Source organism: Podarcis erhardii (assembly GCF_964252035.2).
Source record: "Podarcis erhardii genome assembly, chromosome: 11".
Lineage (NCBI taxonomy): Eukaryota > Metazoa > Chordata > Lepidosauria > Squamata > Lacertidae > Podarcis > Podarcis erhardii.
Genome location: NC_138501.1, coordinates 20184630 through 20207009, shown reverse-complemented (window position 1 = coordinate 20207009; position 22380 = coordinate 20184630). Strand labels below are relative to the sequence as shown.

At 41.5% G+C, this 22380-nt stretch overlaps 2 long non-coding RNA genes across 2 annotated transcripts; one reads left to right on the top strand and one right to left on the bottom strand.

The window, feature by feature from the left end:
* Window positions 1–9016: 9016 nt before the first annotated feature.
* Window positions 9017–12156, bottom strand: LOC309352242. Its single transcript, XR_014161183.1, has 2 exons — window positions 12042–12156; window positions 9017–9572 (listed from the first exon to the last, which is right to left on the bottom strand). It is a non-coding gene; the product is annotated as an uncharacterized lncRNA (long non-coding RNA).
* On the top strand, window positions 9444–14557 carry LOC309352260. The gene is made up of 2 exons (XR_014161206.1): window positions 9444–9561; window positions 12027–14557. It is a non-coding gene; the product is annotated as an uncharacterized lncRNA (long non-coding RNA).
* The last annotated feature ends 7823 nt before the right edge of the window (window positions 14558–22380 follow it).

The window sequence follows — 22380 nt, the reverse complement described above, 5'->3', positions numbered from 1 at the left end:
AAATTAACATTCCAGAACCCAATGGAAATTTTTTACTGCTCCTACAGTAACCTGCAGTTTCAGATAACTGCTGTTTACATAGAAGAGTGGTATTCAGATGGAGAGACCTACCACACTCGGGAGGTTACTCAAAGCCTCTTCTACTTCTGGATAAATAGTTATGGCTGCAGATGTGTGTGATCTGCTTGAGAACTTACACAGGATTTTAAAGATGTGCAGAGGATCCAGGTGGTTTTGAACAGGAAATTAGGATTGTGCAGGAAATGTGTGTGGCTTCCGAGTAGACTTCAACAGAGCAAGCAGACTTTACAAATGGAGTTAGTGAGTCACGGGCAGAAACATTGCCTTTAAGCAAACAGGAAGGGGAGAACGCTGTAGGAGCCAAAATGACTCAGAGGGAAATGAAACAGGACTATATAAAACTCTGCTGTGAGAATTTGCTAGCAAACCACACTGTAACAACTGATGTGCACAGGGGTCAGTGGGGACAGCAGTAAAATTAATTTGCACACAGTTTTCCCAGAAGATCATCTGAAGAGTTCCCCATCCACATTTTATCCATTTTGCAAAGCGCTGCAGCCCACACAAAACTGGCCTTAGTGTAATGTCCTCTCCATATTGTCATGCTAAGGATAGTGGAAAGAGAGACAAATTAAAGTATTGGATCTCATCTGTCCTAGATCTCACCTATTATGTGTGGTTTGACTCTAAAAAACAATTGCTAAATGATGCCTCAATAACAAGGTGTTTGAGCTCTAAAATACACAACCTTGGATATGATACTAAGAATGCATTGGGAATCTAGGAAGAAGAAGCCAGAGGAACTGGGAACTGCTGCAAATTCATGTTTGCCCAGATAACGATAGCACTGTAGAAGCATGTCCAAGCTGTGCTCAGGTGGTAAATTGTTTAAGCTCAATCTTGAACTATGACTATGTGCCTATTATTGTGATTATACTAGAAAATCTGAAAGGTGTGTGCACAGCTTAAGTACGTAGAACTTGCCCTAGCATCCAACAAATGTTCGTACTGCCATTTTTGCCACATTTCCTCCGTTTTTGTCAGCCGTTTTTGCTACTCATGTAGAATAAAAATGACATTTACACAGAGATTAGGAATATGGCACACACGGAGGTTTAACGTGTAATGGGACTTTTCAGCCCCCTCCTGTTGCAGCCCCCTTAATAACACTTCTTTAGATCTCCAAACCAGCATTTGATGTGGCACACGGGGCTGCAACTGGAAGGGGAAAACCAGCCACCCCCTGATGTATTCATGGAAAAATCAGACTCTCTGTAAATGCATAATTTCTTAAACAGCTTTGAAATGACTTAAGGGGAACGCTCTGAGGTTACTAGTAGTACACACAGAGAAGAAGGTTTTGAGATATCAAGAGACAAGTGCAAGGGGACCTCAAGATTGTCTTACATCATAAACAGGGATATTCTTTTGCATCATATAATCCTGATGCTCTGAAATGAGAAGTCAGCATGTGTTTATTTGCGAACTGCTCAGCCTCTTGAAGATCCTGGCTAACATAAGAGCCCATTCTTTGGAATGCAGCATTTTTCATTAATAGGTTTTGATATCCTTTGAGCATATGTGATATAGATTAAGGTAGTTTTACAAAAACAACGTAAAGCGGGTGAGAGGGATTTTTGGCTCTCCTGATGTTGTTGGTCTACAACTATCCATGACCATTGGCCATGCTGTGCAGGGCTGGTGGCGTAGCATGGATTGTCAGTGCCCGGGGTCAAGCCTAGGGAGTGTGGGGGGGAGGAAAATGGATGGAGTTTGCATGCGCATTAAACTGCCTAGCGGCGTCCATGTCACCCAGGAGATCACAGCCGCAGAGATAAGAAAAGAAGAGTCATTCTATTGTCCGGAGAGGTTGCTTCCTGGTTCACTTGGAGAAGATGTTTTCAGCGGAGCCCCGTGACGGTAGCATGCAGCTGTATTGAGGCAGCAGCAGGTGTCGAAATTTTGCACCCCTATTTTGCACCTGGGGCAACTGCCTCTGTGCTCTCCACGCTACGCCACTGCCCAGGGCTAATGGGATTTGGAGTCCAGCAACAACTGAAGGGACATTTTTGGCATACAGGATGTATTCTTGAACGAAGAATATGTTGATATGCGGACTTGACTCTCACCTACTCAGGTCTATAGTTATGAGGGGTAAGAGGCAATGTGTGTCCCTGGAGATGCTGTGCTTTGGGGCAATTATTGTAAACCCTGTTTGAGCCAAGTTCTCATTTCAAGCCCAAATAAAGGGATGTAGGCAAGAACTGAATTTTGGGGTAGGGCAAGTGAAACAGAAGACTAAAAGTATTAAGATTGGATGATGGATGAATCATCCTGCTTTGAGCAGGAGGTTGGGTGGAAATACCCCTAATTGCGATTTTATTCTTTCACGCCATTTTTGTAGCTACTTCTTATTGATGTTGTTGTTGTTGTCAGGTACTGCTATAAGCCTTGGTGGTGGGACACCGGGGGGGGGGGGGCTGATTACTGTTGTAAAGGGCAGAGGAAGCCCAGGCACTGAGAATCTGACAGGTCAACTGAAAGCTATGAGATTCCCCCCCCCCCGGTCCCCCTTCTGGTCCTGCTTGCAGCCAAGGATGCAATGTCAATGAAGCTTTTAGTCTAGAGTGTTGTTACTAAATGCCAGGCTGGTCCATAATAAAGTATCTGCCACCTAGTTGGTTATCCTGAGGACTGACCTGGGGTTACATAATCGGCACCTGGGTAGAGACAGGTGGTATTAGCCTGCTTTGGTTATGTTTAACTTGGGTTCTTGGTTCAACATTAGCCCTCAATGGTTGGGAAAGTGTGGGTTCCATTTCCCCACCCTCTCCCCCATTTCCTTTCTAGCAGAGCTCACATTTAAAGCATTGGCCCCTGGTATCACACACATGGGATTGAAGGAGGATTCTGGTTCATATTTAAACCACCCCAGTGACTACTCCTGAGAGATGGTCTTGGACCTGATGTTGAGAATCCCCAAGCTTTTCTTTCCGGGGGTGGAGGAGGTCTTCAACATTCATGCCAAGACCTCCTTACCAAGTGTAACTACCGTTAACAAGCATGGAGCTGGCCAAGAATGCCTGTGGTCCTATAAATGTGAAGGGTCATATGTTCAGTCTGGTGTTCTCTGCCAGGTAAGGTGATGGTAGGAGAGATGCCATGGAGAAATCACAACATGGTGGGGTTTAGAAGCATGGAGACCATAACGCCTCCACAGGGATTGGAAACCAGTTAAGATGATCTGCCTGCAGAGACCAATAGATTCTTGGGACTCTTCCATTTTTGTAAACGTTACTCAGCTGGAGAACTGTGTTGCAAAATTTGGGAAAGTGTAAATTTCAATATGTAGCTGCATTTCTGTCTGCATATTGTTTCAGAAAATGCAAATTTGGTTAAGTTCGCCTTTAAATGTGAATTGTTTCCCTATTCTTAATACCAGCATATATGTGACATTTCACCGTCCCAGTAGTCAGCCTGTTCCCTGAGTGCACTTATTTGCCGGAGCAGCAAATGTTAAAATAATTGCTTATGCAAAAGTCAAAGTAACTACAGTGGTGCCTTGCAAGACGAAAAGAATCCGTTCCGCGATTCTCTTCGTCTAGCGGTTTTTTCGTCTTGCGAAGCAAGCCCATTGACAGCTTAGCGGATTAGCGCTATTAGCGGTCTAGCGGCTTTTAGCAATCAGCTGTTAAGCGGCTTATCAGCGGAACAGCTGATAAGCGGCTTAGCGCTTAGGAAAGGGGGGGAAGCGGAAAAAAACCGCGGGAACTCGCAAGATTTTTTCATCTTGCGAAGCAACCCCATAGAGAAATTCGTTTTGCGAAGCACCTCCAAAATGGAAAACCCTTTCGTCTAGCGGGTTTTCCGTCTTGCGAGGCGTTCGTCTTGAGGGGCACCACTGTACTTTATCTACTCAAAAGTCACGAATGGCAGATTGCTTCTAGGAATCTGATGGGCCGACATGGGAATGTATGTCCTGTTAATTCGTTTTACACTGTTCAGCCAACATTTCTCTCCTTTTTCATCCTGAACACGTGCAGAACTTCCCTTTTAGACTACAAAAACTTATGTAAATAGATCATCTGAAGTGTTTTGCACAACTGGGTACAAATCTTTTGCTCGGTGAAGATAGCCATTGGCTCCAGTTATCTGTAATCTGAACGATTCACTCTCTGCATCCCTAAACAGGCATACACAATGCTGCCACTGCTAGCGGTACCTACCAGCTGTTTACTGCATGTGCAAATCCAGCAAGGGGAATGGCGAACATAGCATGGGGGATGAATGAAAGAATCCAACACAGGAGGCATGCTTTGCACACTGGGAAGTCTAGTTGGTGTCACGGTTGCAAAATATTTACCATGCTTGGATTGGGGTGATTGCATTTAATTTATTTTTTAACTGGGATATAAATCTTGGAAACATTTTCAAAAAGGACTAAAATATGCAGTCACACTTTTGTGCTGAGATCCAGGGACAAGTTGTAGGATCCTAGTTGCACACATTCGTCAAGCTCCCATATCCTAAGAGACCACCTTTCCTTGTAGCAGTCCATCCGCCAGCTCTATTGTATTATTCGAACAAGACAATACCTCTCGTTTTTATCAGTTCAGGAAATTTGAATTGTAGGTGCAGAAGCAGGGACTTCTGATGACCCCAGGACTTTGGGATGTTTCTCCCAGAGTACCTCCTTGCTTACATTTTGAAAAGCCTATATAGCACCTACTGCAATTTCCAAAAAGCTTTCAGTTTCAGGAATTCTGTCGATTAATGTCAGTGGATTTGGTGGGTGCTGTTTTTATTATTTGTTTTTCGGCATTCATTCTCGTAACCCACTTCAATAGTCCACACAGGATAAGAAGAAGAAGGAAAAGAAAAAGAAAAAGAGACGACGGATGTTATAGTTACTCTTAGAGCTTGCATATTTATTGAACAAATCCTACTAAAAGAGCTAAAATACATTGGGTACTTGTAGTGCATTATTAAAGATCACACTGTTACAAAAGCGTACATTTTCAGCAGTACACAACTGCAACTATACATAAATGCCACAACTGCTGAATACTGATTCTTGCTATATGTATATACAGCACAATTGACGCTATCTAGTCTACTAGAAAGAAAGCGCACGAGAATAGGGAAGGAGGAGGAAGAGGAGGAGGAGGAAGTGGAAAGAAAACTAAGAATTGCAGTGCATGCATTGGTATTTAACAGTCAGAAGCTAAACAGTTCAGGTCAAAACCTGCCCAGTCAAAGGAAGAGCTGAAAGACAGAGTTATATAAAAAAATCAAGGTGGGCTTCCAGACTGTGTCTAACACAACAACATTCCATGAGGAGATGGTACAATTTTGTATTGTATTTTGTTTCCTAATACCCTGGGAGCAAGAACAAAAATGTAAAACCCACACATTGGAAAGACTGTGGAATTCTATTCATTGCTTTTTTAAGAGTTTGTCATTTTATACATTTAAAGGAACAATTATGTTTTGGGGGGGAGGGGGAGAAACCAGCCAATTCTTGTTGATTTTAAGAGGACATGTAAAAACATGCTAACCCTCCCTTTTTTAAAAAAAAAAGCCTTCCTAAGAAATAAAAAAGACAAAATACATTAAGAAGACCCCTAAAGACCGTATGAAAATTATTGCTATTCTTTATCCAAATGATATAAGCAGGATGGCAGAAAGGAACTCGTAGTAAATTACAGTTTTGTGATTGCTCCCACTTACCATTTCAAGTTTGTGAGCACACCCAGGTGGGAATCGGTTCCGCACTTACTGTAATAGTAATTACTCACCCTACAACACTGAATAAGAAAGCCACACTGAAGACACAAGGAAACAAGTCAGTCCAGTCTAAAGAACGAGAACGAAGTACCAACACCTTCTTAGAACATGGAAATTAAAAATAACTCCATCAGAGCTACCTTGCCAAGGAGCACGTTTAAAGTCCAAAATAGCACCATTCATCAGTGTCTCAAATCCCGTGGCAGCATCTCAGTCACTTACCACAAGGAAACCATGAGTTTCATACTACTTCTATACATCAAAAGAGTACATGGATAAAATATAGAGATATACAGACAATCGATGAAAATAAACTACTAGGCTTGTTACATCTAAAATGAAATAAAAGGGGGACTCTCAGCCTCTGCAAGAAGCAGTTCGGAATCATGGAAATGAAGAGGCAGCAAAGTTACCAGTTGCATGCAGTCTGTTGAGTTTTGAGTAGTGGAAGACATTGTTGTGGTAGAACCAGGCCTGAAGGCCCACCTGTAAAGTTTGTAAACTTGGATTCACAGTGTGAAATTCTGAGAGCTTTGACTTGAGTCAGAATGGTTATAAACCGGTTTCATGATACGTATTTCCCCCCACTGTAATTCTCTATAGAAAGGCTCAGAGTCCCGTAATTTTCTTCGTATGATTTACACAGAAACAATTCCCGATATATGACACCATGATGACCTCATCAACACCCATACATCATATTTAATACAAATGAGGAGTTATGATTAAAAAGAGGAGAGGTAATTAATTTTGGTGAAATGGTGTCCATAGCGATTTGCTGGTGCCAGGAGCGGAGCTTCCACCATATCGTTCTTTTTGCGATTGACTTCCTTTGGGATGGGTAGGTTGTCCTACACAAACAGGGTGGGAGGAGAGAAAAGAGTTAGATGCATTTCTACCATACCAATGTTGGGTTTTTTCTTTTCTTTTTTCTTTTTTTAAAAATCATTTCCCCTTACATACATTTGACTTGTTACTGACTGGGTTTAAACATTAAGTATACACTACTTCTGGAGGGACACGGGTGGTGCTGTGGGTTAAACCACAGAGCCTGGAACTTGCTGATCAGAAGGTCGGCTGTTCGAATCCCTGTGACAGGGTGAGCTCCCGTTGCTCGGTCCCTGCTCCTGCCAACCTAGCAGTTCGAAAGCATGTCAAAGTGCAAGTAGATAAATAGGTACCGCTCCAGAGGGAAGGTAAACAGCATTTCTGTGCGCTGCTCTGGTTCACCAGAAGCGGCTTAGTCATGCTGGCCACATGACCCGGAAGCTGTACTGGCTCCCTCGGCCAATAAAGCGAGATGAGCACCGCAACCCCAGAATCGGTCACGACTGGACCTAATGGTCAGGGGTCCCTTTACCTTTACCTTATACACTACTTCAAGTTCAAAGTATTAGGTGGAAGAATGTTGTTTAGGATGTTGTTTTGCAAACATGATGCAATCAGTGGAGAAAACATCACACACTACAATTCGCTTTCTAGAAGTTCTAGGTCTTGGGAAATTTCCATCTTGGCTGAATACCATGTCAGTATGGTACACACAATTCCTCACAATTATAGCACCAGTAATCCCAACATACAGAGATTGCCCTTTGGCTAGTGTAACAAAGTGGTAGAGCATTACACAGCCTTTTCTTTCCTACATCTTGGAAAGCAAAAGGGCAGTACAGTGGTACCTCGGGTTAAGTACTTAATTCGTTCCAGAGGTCTGTACTTAACCTGAAACTGTTCTTAACCTGAAGCACCACTTTAGCTAATGGGGCCTCCCGCTGCTGCTGCGCCGCCAGAGCACAATTTCTGTTCCCATCCTGAAGCAAAGTTCTTAACCCGAGGTACTATTTCTGGGTTAGCGGAGTCTGTAACCTGAAGCATATGTAACCCGAGGTACCACTGTATTATTTTTTAGTTGCATTTGTATCACACCCTTCTTCCAAGGAGCTCGCAGCAAAGTACATGAGATTTCCTCAGTATAAAGTTTCAGACTTCTGACCGGAAGGGAATCACTACCATTTTCATAGTTAATGACTCTTCTTTCTGCAACACTGAAGAGTATGGCCCCATCTGTTGGACAGCTCCTTCCCAATAAAATTTCCAAGACCACAGGGGCTTTCTCCAGGTAAAAGAACAATACCTTACCCCAGCAAGCTGACAGAGGAGCAGCTGTTATTTTCTGACCAAGAAAACAAGATAGATAGTTTGAATAGGTAGCACAGAGGGGAAGACCTCCTGTTCTTAATGTATCTGCAAACCTCCACAACAAGTACATTCCTTATTCTGCATGTTTTGGATATGTTTGGACGCAGAGATGTGGTTGTGCAAGGCTGATGCTTAAGGCAGTTAGACACCTGGTTGCGTGCTCTGCACACAAACTGCCAAGTGTAAGCAAGTGTGCAAAAAACAAACAAGGTAAAATCTGATTGCATAAATTTACAGACCAGGTGAGGATCATATTAAGTGCGACTAATACACGTCTGAGGGAGATAACTTACTGATAATAGCATGAAGAAGATTGCTTTAAGCCATCACTCAAAGGCACAGAACATTCATGCTAACAAGTGTGGCTGCCAATGAATTCATTTGGGTGTTAATCAGAGGCTCCATTTTTACTGGCATTTCTAATTTAGTGCACAGAAAATCCATTCGTGCTGCAAAAAATTGCCTAGTTATTGAAAGGTACCTTTTTGCTGCCTGCCTTCTCCTGCCTTCTTAAATGGCTTGTTTCTTAGGCTCTTGACACCCAGTAATGAACCCTTTCCCTGCAATAATTTACTGAAAGGCATATTTATTCTCTCAAAGTGGTAAGGAATGGTTAGCAGGCCATGCTGCCAGAAGCTGTGCTTTACTATCTAGATCGTCTTGCTAATACTTTCTTTCCCACACTGTCACTTCTAATGTTTAGTTCTTAGTTCCTATAATATATTATACCAAGTGCTTAAGCCTGGCTCTAACTTTAAACCTCTGTTTAGCCTGTTTACTATTTAATGTCAGCGAGATTTAAAGTAAAGCCCATTATTATGCTTTATCTTGAGCAGAGAGACACTGCAGAAAGAGAGTCCTAACAATAAATTCCACAAAGTCCTCATCATTATAGGTGAAATCCAGCACACAGGTAGGACAGAAATCTGATTGGTGTATGCAGGATTGCAACCAAGATAGTTTATATATATATATATATATATATATATATATATATATATATATATATATATGCTTTTCTGTGGCTATATGTAATTAGGCTAGACTCATTAGTCTTGAAAATTAGGATATATTAATTGCAGTAAGTATTAAATGCTCACATTTCTTTCTTGAAATTCTGCATCAGAAATCTGTTTTCACACCTCTATATTAACCTTGTTTAGTTTCAGTCTTCTTATATAATATTATATAATATTTCTATACTGTTAATATTCAAAATCCCCAAGTGATTCACATAACACACAATAAAACAATTTTTAAAAAGGAATATCTATATATACAACATTATAACAAAAAACACAAAGTAACAAATGGGATTCTATAGGGGGTTGCCCTCCCATCCAAAACAGGTTGCTTCCCTCCATTCAGATCAGCAATACCACCTCCATCTTATCTGGTTTACGTTTCAACTTGCTTGCCCTTAACCAAACTTGTTTGCTCTCATTTTCTTTAACTCAGAAATGGCAAATTCTTGAATAACGGCAACCTCCCAATCAGAATAAAATATTGGCTGCGGAATATTTTCCTAGCCTCTATGCCAAGCAAAAATGTGGGAAGGTGGCATTCATCTCACTTATACCAAAGACAGAAACTGAGAAACATCAAGTTAAGAATTACCGCCCTATATCATTTTTGAATGTGGATTATAAAATTTTTGCAGACATTCTAGCAAAAAGATTCAAAAAAGTTTTGTTAGAGGAGATTCACAGGGACCAAACAGGCTTTCTACCAGGCAGGCAATTGTCAGACAATGTGAGGAATATTATAGATATTCTAGAACTTTTGGAAACTGATATAAATAGAAAAGCTGTTTTGATTTTTGTGGATGCAGAGAAAGCCTTTGACAATATTTGTTGGAGCTTTATGAAGAGGAATCTCCAAGGAATGGGGGTAGGCAAGAACTTTGAAAATGGTATAAGTGCAATTTATTCTGAGCAAAAGGCTAAACTTATTGTAAATGGTATGGTTATGGATGAAATTCCAATAGAGAAAGGGACACGACAGGGATGCCCAATTTCCCCTCTATTGTTTATATCGGTACTGGAGGTTTTCCTTAATATGATTAGAAGAGACCAGCTGGTTAAAGGTATACAGGTCGGAACTAAACATTATAAGCTAAGAGCATTTGCAGATGACTTAGTTTTGACATTACAACAGCCAGAAACTAGCACAAAAAGAGTTCTGGAACTTATTGAAATATTTGGTCAGGTAGCAGGTTTTAAATTGAATAAACACAAGACAAAGGTGTTGGAAAAAAATCTTACGGTGGGGGAAAAAGATAGTTTTCAAAGAGAAACTGGTTTGGAAATTACTAAAAAGGTAAAATATCTGGGGGTGAATTTAACATCTAAGAATGTGAACCTATTTAAAGATAACTATGAGAAATGCTGGGCTGAAGTGAAGAAAGATTTCGATATATGGTCAAGATTGAGACTTTCCTTGTTAGGCCGAATTGCTGTAATTAAGATGAATGTATTGCCGAGATTGTTGTTTTTGTTCCAGACATTGCAAATTTTAGATAAGATGGACTGTTTCAAGAAGTGGCAGAAAGATATATCTAAATTTGTCTGGCAGGGCAAAAAACCCAGAATTAAATTTAAGATTTTGACTGACGCAAAGGATAGAGGGGGCTTTGCCCTGCCGGACTTAAAACTTTATTATGAAGCAGCGGCTTTTTGCTGGCTGAAACCATGGCTACTTCTTGAGAATACAGACATTCTGGACCTGGAAGGTTATGATAATAGTTTTGGTTGGCATGCATATTTATGGTATGACAAGGTAAAGGTACATAGAAATTTTAAAAACCATATTGTTAGGAAAGCATTGTATAATGTATGGAATCGATATAAAGATTTGCTTGAAAGTAAAACCCCCAGGTGGTTGTCACCAATGGAAGCCAAGGCGGTAAAAAGACTGAACATGGATACAGAGTGGCCAAAATATTGTGAAATTATAGAATATGATGGTGAAAAGTTGAAATTACAGAGTTTTGAGAAATTGAAACCTAAAGTCCGAGATTGGTTACATTACTACCAGATTAATGAAACTTTTAAGCAGGACAGAAAACTAGGATTTCAGAAGGAGAGGTCAAAGTTAGAAACAGAATTGCTAGAACCCAATACTAAGAATTTGTCTAGAATGTATAATCTGCTGCTAAAATGGAACACACAAGATGAAACGGTTAAATCAGCCATGATTAAGTGGGCACAAGATATCGGCCATGATATTATGTTTGCTGACTGGGAGCAGTTATGGACCACAGGTATTAAATTTACGGCATGTAGTGCCCTGAAAGAGAACTTAATGAAAATGATCTATAGGTGGTACATGACCCCAGTCAAGCTTGCAAAGATATATCATTTGCCCAATAACAATTGCTGGAAGTGTAATGAATGTGAAGGAACCTTTTATCACCTTTGGTGGACCTGCCCAAAGATTAAGGCCTACTGGGAAATGATCTATAATGAAATTAAGAAAATCCTTAAGTGGACATTTGTAAAGAAACCGGAGGCTTTTCTCCTGGGCATGGTCGGCCAATTGGTACCAAAGAAAGATAGGACCTTTTTTATGTACGCAACAACAGCAGCAAGAATCCTTTTGGCGAAGTATTGGAAGACTAAAGAATTACCTACTCTGGAAGAATGGCAGACCAAGGTGACTGAATTTATGGGACTGGCAGAGATGACCGGCAGAATCCGTGACCAGAGGAAAGAGACAGTGGAGGAGGACTGGAAAAAATTTAAAATCTATCTTAAAAATTGTTGTAAAATTTCGGAATGTTAAGATGTCAGGGGATTGGACACAAAGAATTACAGCTATAAATCGAAATTTATAAAGCAGAAACTCTTTTTAAAGAGAATTAAATATAAAAATGGGATGAAGAATTGCTAAAAATTTTGAAATTTGGATGCAGTGAAGGGGAGGTTTGGGGAAGTCGCATTATGTTTGTTTGTTTTTTGTTTATGTTGTAAAATCAATAAAAATTATTATTAAAAAAAAAACAAAAACAAAAATGTGGGAAGGTGGGGGAAGCCCACAACCCTATCTCATATATTCATGATTTTCCATATCCAGCATTTTTAGCTGTGCTAATAATTCTGCTACTCTACGGCCCTACCGCTGAGCCTGTTCAGGCAAAGCTATCTTGAAGCTGGAATCCAACTGTCGTACATTATTAATTCAAGCTGTCTCTGCAGTTATACACACTCAAGAGAATATCCAGCGGCCCAGTCCCATTTTATTGCAACACCAGCAAACGGAGGTCATCAGCTGGAGCACAAACCAGCAGTGGCCTCTCTCTATGTCAGGGGCTGGCAGAAGGCAGATTGGCACTGGGTGGAAACAGCAGCATTCTGGGGCAGGGGTGGGCATATATAAAGCCCTTGAACTATTTACAATTAACTAAGGCAGGGGTGAGGAACTTGTGGTTCATTCAAACGTGTTATGTACTGAAGTTCTCACCCTGGGCCAGCAGGGGGATACTGTAGATAGTTACGCAAATGAAGGATTGAAAGTGACATTCAGTGATTGGATAGTTTTAGAAAGTTGTTACAGTAACGTGGTACTGGAGCTCTATATAAGCAGGCTGACTGAGTCCTTCAGTTCAGTTCTGTTCTGGCCTCTGAATAAACAAGAGCTGTTGAAGAATCACTGTGTCGTCTGATATGTTCACCCACAACTTAACAAAACTCCACCTCCCAGCAGCCCCAGCCAGCCTGGCCAATGGCAAGGGATGATGGGAACTGTGCTTAACATCTGGAGGACCACGGGTTCCCCTTCCCTGCAGTCTTCCACCTCACCCTGAGATCATGCACTCCTGCCCTGACGCCATGTGGCAACTCTCTAGCAGGCCATTTGTTCTAAGAAGAATTGGGAGGAGAAAGAATCTTGGCAGGCCAGACATGGCATATGGGCCCCATGTTGACTTTCCTGTTCCTTGTGGAGAAAATGGAGGAGATGAAGTGGCTCATTTCCTAGTATTTTGCTGCCTTTAACCACATACTCTGTGGAGATTGTTTTTCCCCACAGCGGTCTCCTACCTCCAGAAGTACTGATCTAATATGACCTCACACCAGGAAGTGAACATGGCCAGGATGCCTGCATGGCAATCACAGTCAAAAATGCTAAGTCAAGAGAAATAACTTGCTCATTTCTTGCTATAAGGAAAACCCAACAATTAAGAAACTGTGGCTTTAGAAGCAGTACATATTGTATGTGCAATACAATTTTTTTTTTTCTCTCTCTCTCTCTCTCTCTCTCTCTCACACACACACACACACACACACAGAGTGAGAGAGAGCGCACTAGGTTTTGTGCTATGATCCTGTCTACTCCTGAGCTGAGAACTCACAGACATATTTAAAATTTAAAATAATGTATGTGTTTATGTTAAAGCTCTGGTTTACAGTTCACGAGAATTTGGCCCAAGATCTTTAGAATTCAAAGCTCCTTTTGTTGCATTTTAGAGAACATTCCCTTAAATAAGTCAATTATTTCCTCAATTGTTTTTTTTTTTTTTTTTTTGCTTGTCGTTTGGTTTTATTCATGGCTTTTTTTTTCTTTTTTTTTAACTCTTAGAGGATATAGGAAGAAAACTAAAAATTTTGCAACAGACAGACAGATAGATGAAAGATCTGGGCAGGGTGCCAAAAGTATTGTGTTGTGCAGTTCCTTTTCAGCTGTAAAAACAATCTCAACCCTGAAATTCTGCCATACAGTCATAAGATTAAATATATATATATCCCATGTGACCATACTAGGATCTGCAAATACAGTCTCTCTGTTCCTTGCAAACCATTTCCACTTGTCTAGTCCATGAGAAAGAGAAAGGGCTTTTTTGTCTGCAATTCTGAATTCATGAATCTATTCTTTTTTATTGCTCCTTCATTATATAAGGCTGTTTTAGATTAGTAAGAGGAGTTCATAAAATTGGAAGACAGAGCCCTTTTCACTATTTGTCTGTTATGTTCCATTAGCTCTAATTGTATAAACCTAATTTAAGATTGTGATTATAAAGGTTCTCTATTTCTATATAATATTCTAACGATAATATCCAGAAAGACAAATTGCATTGATTTAAGTCTTTAATAATATCCATAAGGTTGCAATCCTAAACATACCTACTAAGAAGCAAGGGTCATTGGGCACGGTGGGACTTACTTCTGAGTAAACACAAATAGGGCTGCGCTGCAAGCTTCTTCCTTGGTTAATAAAACTCTAGCGATGAACTAAAGAGTTGTATTGGAAGAGGCAATTTCTGAAGTCTCCCTAGGTTTCAGAGGTGGCTCTTTACATTGGGGAGGGGAGATAAGAAACAAATTTTTGAGACTGCAACCCACAGGGCACTTTGCCAGCCCAAAGCATTCACCAGAGGCTTCACTATGGAAAATAAATGAGCAAATTGATCCTATTGAACTATCGCTGCAGTGGCATGCTGGCAATCCTCTATTCAGTTTTACTCCCTACAATGGAGACTCTCATCACACTGTGGGAGTTCAGAGGGCTCCTCTCCCTTGCCAACACCTCCTGATGCCATAGAAGAGCCCATCATTCAGAGGGCAAAAGAAGGTGGAGGGATGAGCAGAGAGGAGAATCACAAGGGGAATGGCATGGCCAAAGAGGGAGCTAGCAGCTGGTTCTCCCCATTAGATGGTCCAAGAAGAAGGGAGAGACTGAGAACGAAGGATTTCTCAGCTATCTGGCCACCATAACCAAACATGACCACCCAGGCCCAGCAGTATGTAGGGGGCAGGTTGGGCTGGTCTAGGGTCCTTCTGAGACCTAGGCTTTTGGCCAGCGCCTGATCTCCTGGATTCCACATGGTCAGAGAGGAAGCCAGAGGGGAAGGAACTGTGACCTTTCCCACCAGCCGAAGCCAAAAGAGTGTATGGATCAAGCTTTCCTCTCTACCTGATAGACGCATACTATAAGGGTAATAAAGTCATATTCACAACCCTAGGAACAAGGCTTTCTGACCCTAGACCATACTGCCTGTGCCTTACCATAACACTACCATGGTGCACAGGGGAGGAAAGATCCAATGGATAATCAAGTCAAGTCAAGTACTTTATTACGGTCATAGACCAGCATAAACAAAACATATACATAGATAGTATAACAGTATGAATCCAGGCGAATAATTATTAAATAAATAGGAGCTAAAACCAAACGTAGATTTAAACATATACATAGAGTACTTAATTAAGGATAGACAATGGGTCTAAAAATTTATAAGAAAGATTAAAAGATTAAAAGATCAGTTAACACGGCTATATGGGTTGGGCTTCAGAAGTGCGGATCTAATAATATGGGCCTTCAGTTTAGGATTGAATTGTAACACAGATCATTATTCGTCAAATATCTATCATGGCAGCGCAATATCTGGTGACTGAATATGTGACTTCTGGGCTCTCTTCCTGTGAACCAGACCAAGTTTTATCGCGACAAAAGCCAGCGACACCAAACACCACAAGACCAAACAAAAAGAAATCAACAACAACATCAAGAAGAAGAAGAAGAAGAAAGATTACACAAGGGAACTTCGCAGTGTGCCACTCAACAAAAGAAATTTACGCTTCCTGATTGCTAAAGTGCAAAATTTGGCCACCTCATATGATATTGAGCTTGAGGAATCTTCCAGAAGGTATTTTCGTATAATTTCGGGGGAGGATTCCAAATAATGTTGTAGGGGTATAAATTTTGATAAAAGCGGCAAAATGAGTTGAGCTCGTTCTTCGCTATAAAATTCGCAAAATAGAAGGATGTGAGTGACAGATTCTACCTTATTAGGCATACAGGGGCAGAGACGTGCATGCATTGGTACCCGCGTGAATTTGCCGTACAGCACTGCTGAGGGCATTGTCTCAAAGCGGGCTCTAGAGAAAGCCCATCTATAAGCTTCGTTAGTGATGTTAGTTAAGTAAGGGGCAGCTGCAAAGTTAGGCCAAGCGTTTAAACATCTATATGTCTCCGGGAGTAGAGCGTCTTCTTGTTGTAATTCGACATCGTAAAGTCTCTGAATGATAATTGCCTTTGCCTTGTTCTGAGTTCCGAGAAAAAGATTTTCAAGGTTTAGGCCAATTTGTTTGATCTTGTTAGCTATTTGCATAAGCCAAGGAGGATAGGGAACTGCGGCCAGGAAGCAAGGTAGCAGTCCCTTAGGATTGTAATGGATTTTCAGCCAGAGGGATATTGCTTGCTCCCAGACTTTTAATTCCACTCTGGGTAGTCCTGCCTCTTGCCTTAAGACTGCATTAGGTGTACACTTTGGGGTAGCAAATAGTGATCTTAAGAATTTTGATTGTACTGTTTCAAGGGTCTTAAGGTTGGCAGAGGGGCTAATTTGAGTGCCATACAGGAGTTGGACTAAAGATTTTGCCTGAAAAACTTTTAGGGCCATCGGGAGGAAGCCAGCTCCTTTCCTTCTGAATAATCTAAGGATGGCATTTGCACTTCTTCCTGCTGATATAGCTGCTGTGGTCAGGTGTGTTGACAATTTGGCATTATAAGAGAAAGTAATGCCTAAGTATTGAAAGGTCTTAGTCTGTTCAATGGCGTTTCCCTTTACGCTCCAATTATCTTTCCTGAAGGAGCGGTTAAAATGTACAATTTTGGTTTTGGCAAAGTTAATTGTTAACAGTTCAGTGTTACATTGGTCACTAAACTTTCCTAAGGCACGTTTCAGACCCACTTTGGTTTGAGAGAGAAGAACAGCGTCATCTGCATACATTAAAACTGGTACTTTCTGCCGTTAGAGAACACGGGGGGGGGGGGGTTTCGATTTCACGGCAGCATGTGACCAGTGAGTTAACATAGATGTTAAATAAAAATGGGGCTAATAGGCATCCTTGTCTAACTCCTCTTTGGACTGGGATTTCTCTAGAGAGTCTGCCGTCCTGTGCAAGTCTTATCTGGAGGGTATTGTTCTCATGAAGCTTAATCATCAGAAGTAATAACCTTCTGTTAATACCCATATTGGCCAGTTTGGCCCAGAGCCTACCCCTGGATACAGAATCAAATGCTGCCTTTAGGTCTACAAAGGCCGCATACAGTGACTTTTTCCAATGTTTCACATACTTATAGACAAAATAATCTAACACTAAGCAGTGATCAATGGTGGAACGTCCAGATGTAAACCCTGCTTGTTCAATTTCTAGTAAATCATTATGATCTAACCATTCACATAATTTTAGGCATAGATGTTTTGTATAAAGTTTGCAGATCACATTCAGAAGACTAATTGGTCTATAATTAGATGGGTCAGAGGGGTTACCCTTTTTAAATATAGGAACAATTATAGCCAGTCCCCAATCTTTAGGGATTTCAGTTGTCTTATCTATATATGAAAATAGATTTGCAAGAACCGGGGCCCACCAGTTTATTTGCGCTTTCAGAAGTTCAGCGACAATGAAATCACTTCCTGGGGCTTTGCCAGATTTCATTTGTAGAATTAATGAAGTGATTTCAGTTTCAGATGTTGGGGGCCATGATGTATCATTGTCTAAGGGGATGTTAAGCAGCGCAGAAGGTCGGTGTTCCCTAAACAGCACTTTATAGTGCTCTTCCCATGAGTTTGCAGGGATTATTGTGCCCTCGTTAGGAGCTTTGGTTTGGCTGGAGATAATTTTCCAGAAGTTGGTATTGTCTTTTTCTATTGACGCTTTTATGAGGGCCTGCCAGATGAGAGAGTCTGCGGTTCTTTTTTTGGTTTTTAGTAACTCTTTGTAGTTCTTTTTTTTAAGTTGTAACTCTAATTTAGTGATAGGGTTAGGATTTTGCTGGAAGACCTTAAAGCATTCCCTGAGTGTAAGTTTTGCCTGGATGCATTCGCGGTCAAACCATTTTTTGTTGGTAGGGGACTCATTGTGGCTAGATCTCCCGAGTCTTGACAATATTATTATCCAATGGATAATAATAATAATAATAATAATTTATTATTTATACCCCGCCCATCTGGCTGAGCTTCCCCAGCCACTCTGGGCGGCTTCCATAGAAAGCAAAAATACAGTAAAATATCACACGTTAAAAACTTCCCTGAACAGGGCTGCCTTAAGATGTCTTCTGAATGTCAGGTAGTTGTTTATCGCTTTGACATCTGCTGGAAGGGCGTTCCACAGGGTGGGTGCCACTACCGAGAAGGCCCTCTGCCTGGTTCCCTGTAGCTTTGCTTCTCGCAATGAGGGAACCGCCAGAAGGCCCTCGGCGCTGGACCTCAGCGTCCGGGCAGAATGATGGGGGTGGAGACGCTCCTTCAGGTATACTGGACCGAGGCTGTTTAGGGCTTTAAAGGTCAGCACCAACACTTTGAATTGTGCTCGGAAACGTACTGGGAGCCAATGTAGGTCTTTCAAGACCGGTGTTATATGGTCTCGGCGGCCGCCCCCAGTCACCAGTCTAGCTGCCGCATTCTGGATTAGTTGTAGATGGCACAGTGGCAGCAACAGACACTGGAATACAGTCGTACCTTGGATCCCAAATGCCTTGCGAGTCGAACATTTTGGCTCCCGAACGCCGCAAACCAGGAAGTGAGTGTTCTGGTTTGCAAACGTTCTTTGGTACCCGAACGTCTGGCGTGCCTTTCACAGCTTCTGATTGGCTGCAGGAGCTTCCATGTCATAATATAAAACCACTTCCATGTCATAATATAAACCAGCATGCAGCTCAGAAATTTCCTCCAATGAAATGCATAGAAAATGTGCTGTTGCCTGAATGACAGATTTGTTTGTGGGAATCTTCTTAGGACAGCTCTAGGACTATAACTGAAACTATTTTTCAGCTGTTTTGCTTACTTGCCAATTTTGCTGCCAAATATCTGAGTCATCAGTAAAGAGGGATAAGAAAATAAGACCAGTATGTTTTGTGGCTTTGAGGAAACCATTTTTATCCTGTGCAAATTTCAGATCCAATTCTGGACATAATAAAACAAAAATAAGGCTGTTTAAACTTGTCAGGACAACTTAAGACACCTAAAGCCATTTTAACAATAGTATTACTATTTATCAACAATACAACCAAAAACTTGTATTTAATTCCAATGAAGGCTTCAAAGGTAGTGAAGATCTAACTTTAGGGGCCAAATATGTCTTGCATGTAAATATGTGTAGCAACCGTAATATTTCAGCCCGTTTTCAATTCTTCAAAATGCTGTTGAATTTCTGCAACATGTGTTTGTGTGTAATTTATGTGTGGGAGTGTGTGCAGCTAGCCCTAAGACTCTATGCAAACATACAGTTCAAGCTTTAAAATGCCAGCTGAGATATTTTGAAAAGTACCTGAAGAAACCCTCCATGCTCATGGCTGATTGGAATGTGCTTCTGGCTTTCTGTGAACCTTGGATGATAAACCTACAGAAATATTAATACAATGAAACAAAAATTAATCATGAGGTTGCGGTCGTTTGCAGAACTGCAGTGCATAATTTGAAACAAAATGCAAGCAGGGTCCACATTGGTGTCCAGCGGTTCCACCAGCCTTCGGTTTCCCCGGAGTTTTTTAAAGGAAATTTCTAGTTCTTCTAGCAAAAACTTGAAACAGGGTGTACAAGAGAAGCCACTAACTGGAGGTTGTCAGGAATCTCCTAGAAACACTGTGCAATGGTTGAACTCGTTTTTGTATGTTAAAGATCCCAAATTCCCTGGCATCTTCATGTAGGCCTTGGGTGAGGGACAGCCTCCATCTTCAGCCCTGGAAAGCCACCAATGGTTTAGTATTTGCTTCTTTGGACAAGAAAGGCTCCCAGAGCAGCTTAGAAAAATAGCGAGCAACATAGTCGTCACACTCAGCCTTACAATCTAAAAGATACAACACCCAAGGGGAGAAAACGGGATAAGGAATGAAGAAAAAGCAACGCCAGGTACCAGCTCTTAAAGTTATCAGCTTTGATGGACACAGATCAAGAAGTCTGATGGGATGATTGCCACCAAGTGACAGCCGAGGGAGAGCCAGAGGCAGCTGGTCTCTCAGCAGAAGCAATGCAATAGGCCTGGTTCCCTTCTCTCCCCCTGCTCTGTAAACTGATGTAGTAACTGCCACTGTGTGAAAAATCGTTGTATCTGAATTATTTTTTTAAGAATCAGTTTGTGGTTGTAGGGAAAGGACAAATTTTAGTATAGTTTTTCAGGGAGTTTCTTTGCACAATTCCCAATTTTCTCTTCATTGCTTTTTACCTGAAGCCCACCACAGAAGCAATAGGATTAAGAATTTCTGAAATGTTGACCATCTGTCCACAGACTGCCTGCTTCTTCCAATCACTGCTTCTGGGGAATAATGCTATGACGGGGCTTCAGATTTTGTGATAAGGATGATGCGGTATGAAGCACAAAGTCTGCGAGGGGAGAGGTATGGGGCACAGGGCAAAGAGGGAAAGCCACTCTGTCACCACCTAAATCGGTATAAAGCAGTTTTCTACATTCTTCGGACATCCCTTAACCCAGAGAAGTGCTCTGCATCATCTTATCCACACACCGTTTTGCTCACCTGGTTTTGAACTAAGCTGATACTGAAATAAGCCTGCTTTTAATACAGTTTGACTGTTGCATTCGAATGATCACTATGCCCAGTGTATGTGACACCTGTAACTTAATTTGCCATGTACTCACAGAATCTGGCATCAGTGGAGCTTAATTTCAACTATGTGAGGGGGTGAACTCCACAGGCAGGGTCTTACTTCCTGCAATACCTGCTGCATGCGTATATCTGATCATTTACAATTTTGACTACTCCAAATCAGAAATGAAACCTGTCTCCTCAAATGCCAAGTTATTGTCAGGCACACTGAGCTATCCTCAGAGAAGCGATGGCATGACTCTTTCTTCATTCTGGTCTTAAATCCTTCACAACCATCATTCACACTTAGTTGGGCATGTCTGCTGCTTTTATTTCATTAATCTACAAAATGCTGCCTGTCAATCTTTGTTGTTGTCCATCACTATTGTGGCTGAATGTCTACCACTGGAAGAAAGCGAATGGTGTAAAAACCCTCACTTTTGAAACAGAAAAAAGCAGAAATCCTGAAGATCCCAATCTATCTCCTTTTGTACAGATACCACATATTGTGACGCTGCAACCCATTGCACACCTACCTGAGGGTAATCCTCATTGAACTTGGTGGGGCATACTTCCTAATAAATATGCATAGGGTTTCACGGCATAGTAACTTAACATTTTTCCTTTCTAAGCCGAAGTCTCATATGACAAAAGAAATGTGGCAAGAAATCAAATGGAAAATGCAAGTGGAAGAAGTGAGGGTTGGGTTGTTTTTTTTAACCAACCTTTCTTTTTTAACAAGGTTGCGAATGATCCCCCCAAATCATACCCTTTACTTCACTGGAAACTTACAAACACCAGACTGGGAATGGATAGTTGGACTAGGAAATCATAATCATTATGTAATTTGTACCCCACCCATCTGACTGGCTTGCCCCAGCCACTTTGGACGGCTTCCAACAGATATAAGAACACAATAAAACATCAAACATTAACAACATCCCTAAACAGGGCTGCCTTCAGCTGTCTTCTAAGAGTTGACATCTGATGGGAGGGCGTTCCACACGGTGGGCGCCACTACTGAGAAGACCCTCTGCCTGGTTCCCTGTAACTTCACTTCTTGCAGTGAGAGAAGAGCCAGAAGGCCATCAGAGCTGGACCTCAGTGTCGAGGCTGAATGATGGTGGTAGAGATGCTCCTTCAGGTTTACAGGGCCTCCATAACTCTTGCCAAACTGATTTGGCAGCTGTGTCTGGGGTAGATTGAGTTTGACATAGGGATGCTTGAAGAGTTTATCTGGTTCATATTCTGAAGTGAAATGACCTGAACTAAATCTAATGTATGGATTGGAATGCGGCTAGCTATCTTTTGGATCCTGTCATTTTCTAAGGTTCTGCTAGAGCACATAGTTGTGCCTACTGTGTGGCGGCGAAAGCAGCAAAGAAGGCCTACATTACTGCTTCCATCATGTCCTCAAGAGCTCTTCAGAGTGGTCCATAGGCTGTGGACACCTATATTAGGGAATGGAGCCTTGAACACCTCTGTGAGTTGCTTTCTGGGCATTTTGAGGACAAAGTTGTTTGTCTCCTTAGTGATCTAGAGGTTTCCAACGCTCCATCAACCCACTGGGAGCAGTCATTAGAGCTTTTGGAGCAATGTCATCAGTACCCAATGATACCCAACTCCATTTTTCTGTAACATCTGAACTGAGAATACTTGAGAAGGCCCTGAACCAGTGTCTGGATACAGCAATGGGATGGATGAGCGCTAATAGTGTTTGAATCCTGGCAAGACAGAACCTCTGTAGGTGAGTAGTTTCTGGGACCAGGAAGGTGTCTTCCCTGGATGGGGGTCATGCTCTCCTTGAAGGAGGAGGTGTGCTCCTGGATCTAT